This window comes from Rhipicephalus microplus, chromosome 10, assembly GCF_043290135.1.
Source record: "Rhipicephalus microplus isolate Deutch F79 chromosome 10, USDA_Rmic, whole genome shotgun sequence".
NCBI classification, from domain to species: domain Eukaryota; kingdom Metazoa; phylum Arthropoda; class Arachnida; order Ixodida; family Ixodidae; genus Rhipicephalus; species Rhipicephalus microplus.
The window spans coordinates 103,296,837-103,305,367 of record NC_134709.1 but is presented as its reverse complement, the minus strand read 5'-3'; positions in this window follow the sequence as shown (position 1 = coordinate 103,305,367).

The following is an 8,531-nucleotide window of genomic DNA, read 5'->3' as shown; positions in this document are numbered from 1 at the left end:
GCATTTTTAGAGAAATGGGTACATTTTAACAGAATAGAGGCAGCATGGAATATGAAGTAGATGAAGTCCTAATACTGAATTCACAGGGCCAGAGCTTCTTTGTGCATCATTCACAGAATCACCGCTTCTTTAGCAACAGTAAAAGACGACCGGGTTTCACTAGTAAATCTCACTGTCTAGAAAAACAAAACAAAAATAAACTGGTGGAAACTCTTGCGTATATATGTACGTGGTTTACATTATGAGAAAAACTCTGTTACAAGCGTGACTGGTACAGATAATTTTGTGCAGCTCATTGCACATGATCCGCCGCACACGGAGCATAGCCTGACTTTCTTGTTAACCGCAAAACCGCTCAAGGCGTAGCGTAGGCGCCTTTCACAGCAGCCGTGGTAGGCGGGCAAAAAAGAAAGTGGTATAGGAATGAGCAGTGGCAGTGTCCCGCCAAAATGTTTAAAGACGATAGCTTTTCTTGATCTACTTCAACGCAGAAATTTTGGTCTGTCTGTCTGTCTGTCTGTCTGTCTGTCTGTCTGTCTGTCTGTCTGTCTGTCTGTCTGTCTGTCTGTATGCGCGAGTGCTTGTGATCCTGTTTCTGTCGCTCGATTCAGATATCAGAGCGAAAATTTAACCCCATTCGCTCTACGACCACCCCCATCTTGATCTCCAGGATGCGTTTTCACTAGTGAAAAATGTCAGTCAAGAACAAATAATACGTATATTTGGGCACGATATCAAAACGGGAGCATTATGTAGTGTGTTTTACTTTATTTCTAAAATGCGTAGGTACGTAATTCTGACGACCACAGTGCTTAATAGGCAGCACTGGCAATGCGACGTACTGACCGAAAAGTTTGTAGGTGCTACGCCTAACTAAAACAATATGGCACTGCCACCTCGAAAAGGCTTTGCGTTCAAAAAAAATTTAATGTCTTGAAATTACTGCAAAATGGCGTCCGTATCTCACGCAGCGTAGATTCACTGTATAAGCTAACTTTAGGTACCAAAGTAACACATTTATTTGCCAACACCGCTAGCAACCATGCACTGGGGAGAAGTTGATGCATAGGCCGTGCCAGTGAAACTGGTTACTATCCACCTTGAATTATCAAGTGACCGTCGTGCCATCTGTAACTCGTTATTTACGTAGTGGTGCTTCTAATTGCTTATAATTTATGTCCTAAAGCTTGGACAGCAAAGTATTTGCCAGGATTTGGCACCATTCTCGAAAAACGCATTCAAATAATCAATGCTGCAGGCTTAGTGGGGTGGTTCTTGAATCTAAAAGGACCTATATTCCGTGGGAATTTTAGCTTATTTTTTATAGCTGGCGCATCTTAACCATGCGGCAGTGGCGGTGCGTGTTATTCGTCACTGTATACGCTACGCTTTTGCGCTCAGCGTTACCGAACCAACTAAAAAAATGCTTTTGAACTTTCACGCAACAGACCGGTAACCAGGTGTTTCTTTATTCTTTGCCGCTCATTGAGACGCCAGGCAAGTCGACTGGCAATCAGCAACCTGCTTCGTCGGTCACCTGCAAAAACAAGGCACGGCTTTGCCACGTAACTATGGTTGCTAAGCAGGCAATGTGGCAGACCCATGCGCTACTCTGCTCCCGTGGACGCAGCTCCTAATCCGCCCCACAGTGGTCTAGTGGGTAAGGTACTGGGCTGCTGACCCGCTGGTCGCAGGATCGAATCCCGGCTGCGGCGGCTGCATATCCGATGGAGGCGGAAATGTTGTAGGCCCATGTGCTCAGATTTGCGTGCACGTTAAAGAAACCAGGTGGTTGAAGTTTCCGGAGCCCTCCACTACTGCGTCTCTCATAATTATGTGGTAGTTTTCGGACGTTACACCCGACATGTAAATCAATATATCAGCTCCCAATCTCCGATTTTCTTCTGCAGAATGTCAAATAAATGTTTCATTCTCTCTTTCAAGAGAAAACAGTATCCTCTTTGAACGACCATTGCCAGCGAGTCACTAAGACACGCGGCAAATTTTTTCAGAAAATCTCATCACACGAAGCAGTGCAAAACTAACTGAGGTAGCTTCGCCCTACACATATATCAACCCTGAAGCAAGTGTGGAGCTGCGCAGGGTTCCTCGTTTTGCTTCGGTTCTATATTTGTTCCGTCCTCCCATCACTTCGTGCTCTTTTTGCCATTTGCTTCTGTGTTTTTCTATGTTTTTATTTCTTTCCACAATTTCTTCTTTCATTTGTCTTTATTTATCAAAATAAAACAATAAACTAAGAATCTACACCATCTCTTGATGATGACTACGCCTTTTCGTTTGTTTGTCAGAAAACAAGAAAGGAAAAATCATAAATAACATATATACAATAATAGAGTCCTACACCTATGTGTCTAAATCTTCTCGGTCAGGCAGAACAAACACCTAGTTAAGATAAACACTTTTGACCTAGTTCGCTCGGTATTGGTAAAAAATCTTGGTGTCTTCAAAAAAAAAAAACAACATTGAAGTAGTTTCAGCACTTTGCAGCTAATTCTAAAAGCAGCGAAGGTAAACGTTCACTCAAGTTTAGCGGGTGGAGTTTCTGTTGGAGACGCCGTCTATGTGTGTATTGCCTATAGGGACAGCCGAGCAAGATGTCGGTTATATACAATCCCGTCGTCGTGGCTGCAAGAACAAGCTACACTAACATGCTGATGCTGATGTACATGATGAATCTGAAACAAATTATGATATGTAGAGTGGTTTCGAGTCTTAGGCGATGTATCATGGTGTACACACCCCTTGAAAGCGGAGGGCGTAATTGGTCCTCAAGATTAGGCTTTAAAGTATCTCTATTTATTGCTCCCTTCCTGTTTCAATTTTAGCCCACGCTTGGTGCTGCCATCATTTTCTAGCCATAGTAATAATGTCCGAATTTATTATCTTCATCAAGGCACTCGAAAAAAAAGAAGGAGGCTTGCAGCTATATCGTCAGCGAGGTTCTTCAAGAAAAAGACGCAGAAGACCTTTCTTTGGTGCCAGCGCACGCTGAGTATGCTATAGCTGGATATCATCTATGTGGTTTCGCCTGCGTTACGCAAAGCATGCAGTGATGACAGCTTACGACAGGATGCGACAGCACGGCTCCCTAACGCGCTAGGCATTTAAAACAGAGGCAATGCGATTGCGGTTTTTGTTAGGCTGCGCCAATGTGTAAGAATTATCCCTACACTGTAGCAAGGCAGATAAGATCCGATAACGCTTGTGAAGAATATGGTAAGCACAGAATTTACTCAATTGCGTACTACCAGAAGTTATCGGCGGTCGCACGATGCTGACACGCTACTAAGAGAAGCTTTTATTGGGGGGGAGGGGTGAGTCAGTCATTGGTTGCGGCGTCAACTCCAGAGACACCAGTCTCCGTGGCGTATAACCCTTGTCTAGCCTCGTTAATAGATACTTGATTCGGAAGAAACATCGGTGGCTGGCACCTACTGTGGACATGGGGAGGCGTCCGGTCACGTACTGCGAGCCACTAAGCCAAAAAGATGAATTTGCTGCTTGCCTAAAACAACAGCAACCTGCAAAAAAAGCTGAAATCTCAATTTTTTCACTTCCACATAGCCTTGCACTGTGAGCCTTGACGAGTACTTGACAAAAAGTGACATCCTTGTTCTGTAGAAAAAAATGGCCTCGTATCTGCATGTTGATCATCAAAATTCGCTGAAAGCCGATAGTCTTGCGTGTGGAGAGAGTGAACAAAACATTTATTTGATGTTCTGCGCAAGAGAATTGGTGAAAGGTATTCCAGAGACGCTGCGATAGAGTGCCTCGGGCATGCAGCGGAGGCGAACGAGCGCATCAAGTCACGTCAGACGTGAGACATGAGCACCATCTGGCAGTTTTTTTTGAAAAATGAAGCGCGTGGCTGTGAGACGGGTGTGTGCGCCGGTCTCAGAGGTGATAAGGTGTAGAACGCAAGTCGACCGGTAGGTGCCACCACCATCTCGTCTTAGCAAAGCGTTGGAAACACTCGCTATTTCGTGCAAGCGTTGCATGGTCTGCGCAGCGTGATAAGCGCTGTGATCTTCAAAAAATCTAATGTATGCCTTTTGTTGTAAAAGACGCACATGCAGATTACATACGTTTTGTTATGGTGCCCCAGACATGCACAATAATTGCTTTAATTGACAATTGCACAAGTATCAATGGTAAACCTTGAGCAACATTGGTGGGCGCTGCTGATGGGGTCAGCAGTTTGAAGTATCCGGTGCTGTTAAGAGTAGAAAAACAGACAAATGTACAGACCGACAGACAGACAGACACACAGACAGACAGACAGAAAGACAGACAGACAGACGAAAATTTTGCGTCGACGTTCCCCAAGAATTACTGTCGTCTTTAAAAAAACGCACCACGTTTTCCAAAGGCTGCGGCAGAGGCTGAACCTACGGCACCACTTGAATTGACCAGGGAAATGAGAATCTCCCAGTGGTGGAACCACCTAGGAAAGCTTTAACTGAAACCGGCGCCCTACAAATGCACCTTTGCTTACCGGCGCATTTTGTAGCCTGCCATATGAGCCTTTGTTTCGCGATATGAAGAGAATAGGCAACGGTCGTGGCCTGTTCGGACGAGTGGTATGGTGAGCTATTCGAATATACCAGCATGTACAGTATTCAGGATGCTTTTTTTCTCTTTTTTCAAAACGACATTGTACTTTTTTGGTTGTTAGCTGAGTCTAAATTTTTGTGGTTAGTGACGCACGAGTTTGTGAACTTTGGTATTCTCCTGGCTTCACTTTGCGAATAAACAGTTGAAGCATTGCCGAATTGGTTTGTGGACCCCCTTCTTTTAGAGGCAAATCGCAGGTCGCGAGTTCAAATCCCAGCTGCGGCTGCTGCAATTTCAATGGTGGCGAAGATGCTGTAGGCCCGTGTGCTCAGATTTTAGTGCATGCTAAAGAACCCCAGGTGGTCGAAATTTCTCGAGTACTCCACTACGGCGTCTTTCATAATCATATGGTACTTTTGGGACATTAAACCCAACATGTCAATCAATCTTTTAGGCGCGAAACTATTTAAGCCGTGGGTGATGCAGATGTAGTTGTAGAATAATTGATTGAAATCATTATTGGACTACTTACAACGTGATCTCACTTGCTGGCTTTAGAACTATGGTATAATAAGATAAAAAGAAAACACGGGTGACAACAAACTGGTCAGCTTGCTACTGCTGGTCAAGGAATGGCGATCGTGCGCAAGGTAGCGCACCACAGTTTTATCCTGGCTCGGATGAGTGGGTCCTCAAGTATACAGTTGATAGCCTCCCCGTTGTCTTGCTGTAGGTGATGCAGGATACGTAGGGATTTTTTATTAAAAGCTGCTTAACCCCCTCTCATTGATTTCTCGGAAGGTCCACTAGATGGCGGTAATTATATATGATATATATATGATGAAGAGATGCGAGATGGGGGTACTTCAAGTATTCCCTGGATAGACGGACGGATGGATGGATGAGCAGACGAACAGACATATATATAGACAGGCAGATGGACGGACGGTCAGATAGACGGAGGGGCGGATGGACACACAAACAGACAGACAGACGAATGGACAGACTGACGGACAGAGAGACAGACAGAAGGATGGACGGATAATTGGATAGACGATTCACTGTTCACCGATAAAACCCTTCCAAGTTTCGTCCCACTGATCATCATTTACTCCGTGGATATGACGTGGTTTTTCTCTGGATTGTTTGTTTTTTTACACTAACATATATGTTCACGTCGTTGTCGTAGTGTTGATCCTAACTGTTTCAAAGACCAAGAAGCCTTTCACGCCAACTTTGAATCCGTCTATATTTTTTCCTTCCTTTTTCTCAAGCAGCTCTTCTACTCGCGCCGGCACCGAAGAGATGCATCGCGGAGGTTGCATTTGTATATGGAGATAAGCTAGAGGTGCTTGTGCCATGATACGTAAGCGCTGGTTAAGGAACACTATATATTGTTGCGGGTTCGCGGCTATGCAGCTATGCGGGCGGTGCGAAGAAGAAGACGACGACGTTTTTGGGCTGTTCGAAAATACACAACGGCTGCCATCTTGACTGCTGGAGTACTTTTCTACTCTAAAGTAGTAAATACATTCGCAACATTTTGGTGGTGGCGCTGGGTACGACGCAAGACGGAACTTCGAAGCGGACGTGTTCTCGACTGCCCGACCATGGCAACAGAAACCAATTCTGCCGCTCCTGTTTCAGCCGCGACTCCGGCGCAGCCTGTACAGCCGGTCGTATTGACGCAACCGCGCGACCCTGGCAACTTCTGCGGCACCGACCATGTTGACGTTGACGACTGGATTCCGAAGTTCGAGCGGTTTGCAGCAGTGTACCGGTGGGACCCTACGATGATGCTCGCCAACGTTGGCTTCTATCTCTGCGGAACAGCTGGCGCGTGGTTCGAGGCTCATGAAGCGGACATAACCAGCTGGGATACTTGCAAACAGAAGCTTCGTGACCTGTTTGGTAAGGCCGTCGGACGCCAGCGGGCCGCTTCTAAAGAACTCTCTGGTCGGGCACAAACTACGACCGAATCATATGTCACCTACATCCTTGACGTTCTCGCCCTTTGCCATCGTGCCGACCCCAACATGTCCGAGGAAGACAAAGTAAGCCATTTACTTAAAGGCATTGCAGATGATGCTTTTAACATACTGGTTTCCAAAGACTGTTCCACCATTGATGACATCATCAAAGAGTGCCGCCGATTCGAAGAGCTGAAGAGTCGCCGGGTCGCCAAGAATTTCTTGCGTCTTCCGAACACGGCCGCTACGTCATCTTGCGAGGACCTTCAGCCGCCATGCAGTCAACCACATAACAACGAGAGTGTGGTTCGCATCGTTCGTAGAGAAATCGAGGCCGCGTCTCCGTCTTTTCTGACCCGCCCATCTGATGATCGACCAACGATCTCGTTGATCCAACAGGTCGTGAGAGAGGAGCTGGCAAACGTTGGGCTGCAGCCTGTATGTTCGTTGACGGAACCTCGGGTCAGTACCATAGCGCCTTCTCCTGCACCAGAAAGATTCCGCCGCTATCGTGATCCTGCTCAGTGGAGGACACAGGACGACAAGCCTATATGTTTTCATTGTCATGGTGTAGGACACATCTCCCGCTACTGTCGTTTCCGCACGTATCCACCTCGGTCGTTTCCTGGCTATCGACGTGACGACAACCACCGGCCCCTGCAGTACAGCGCTCGTGACGATGGACCGTACAATGGCACTCCTGCGACGCCAGTCCGCCGGTCCAGCCGTTCGCCGTCCCCGCATGATCGTCGCTCCAGGTCACCTCAGCACCGCCGCTATTCGTCGCCCCACCCTAGTGGACGCCCTTCTTCGGAAAACTGAGCAATGCAGCTCCCGGAGGTGACGCTGCATTGGACTCCCGACCTGAAAACCCTCTGCTGACCTTGACTACGGACAAAAACCTGCTTGATGTAGAAGTGGATGGCCTTCCTGTTACTGCCCTTATTGACACCGGCGCACATATTTCAATTCTGAGCTCTGACCTCCGTGCACGATTAAACAAGGTCCTTACGCCGCCAGAGTCCCTATTTGTACGTGTCGCTAGTGGAGCGACCCCGGCTGTGCTCGGAATGTGCACCGCGCGTGTGAGATTCGCCGACCGCCAGACGTCCGTTCTATTCCATGTTCTCGCTCACTGTCCACATGACGTCATCCTTGGACTCGATTTTTTGTCCGACCACTCCGCTGTAATTGACTGCTCAGCCGGCGTCGTGCAACTTGACTTGCCTGCGGCCACCGAAGAGTCGAAGATGGTACAGAACAAGCTTTCGTGCGCTGAGTTTGTTCGCCTCCCACCCCAAGCCCTAACTTGTGTCACAGTTGAACCATATCCCAGTGTTCCGGATGGGGATTACGTGGTCTTTCCCTCTCCTGGTGTTTTACTGGCCCGCAACGTTTCCTCCCCGTACACCATATTAACTGTCACAGCGAACAAGACGTGCCTTCCTCTTCTGAACTTCGGACTCAGCCCTCAAATCCTACCACAAGGCATTGTTCTCGCCACTCTTTCACCGTCACACGAGTGCCAGATCTCATCAGTGTCACGTGAACTGGCCACAGTCGCCTCGCCGAACCCGCATAGCACCGACGCAGCCAACTCTACACGGCTCAACAATGTAACTAAGATGATTGCCTCAGACCTGTTGCCGTCTCAGGTCAAAGACCTCACTGATCTTCTCACGAGCTATTCGGACATATTTGACTTTGACGGTAGGCCCATAGGTCAAACATCGCAAGTCAAACATCGCATTAATACCGGTGATGCAGCTCCAATTCACAGGCGTCCCTATCGAGTGTCACCATCAGAGCGCCAAGTTATCCAACAGGAGGTGAATAAGATGCTCACAAAAGGCATCATAGAGCCCTCATCGAGTCCGTGGGCGTCCCCTGTAGTCTTAGTTAAAAAGAAGGACAATACCTGGCGTTTCTGCGTGGACTATCGGCATTTAAACAAGGTCACCAAAAGGGATGTCTACCCGTTACCTC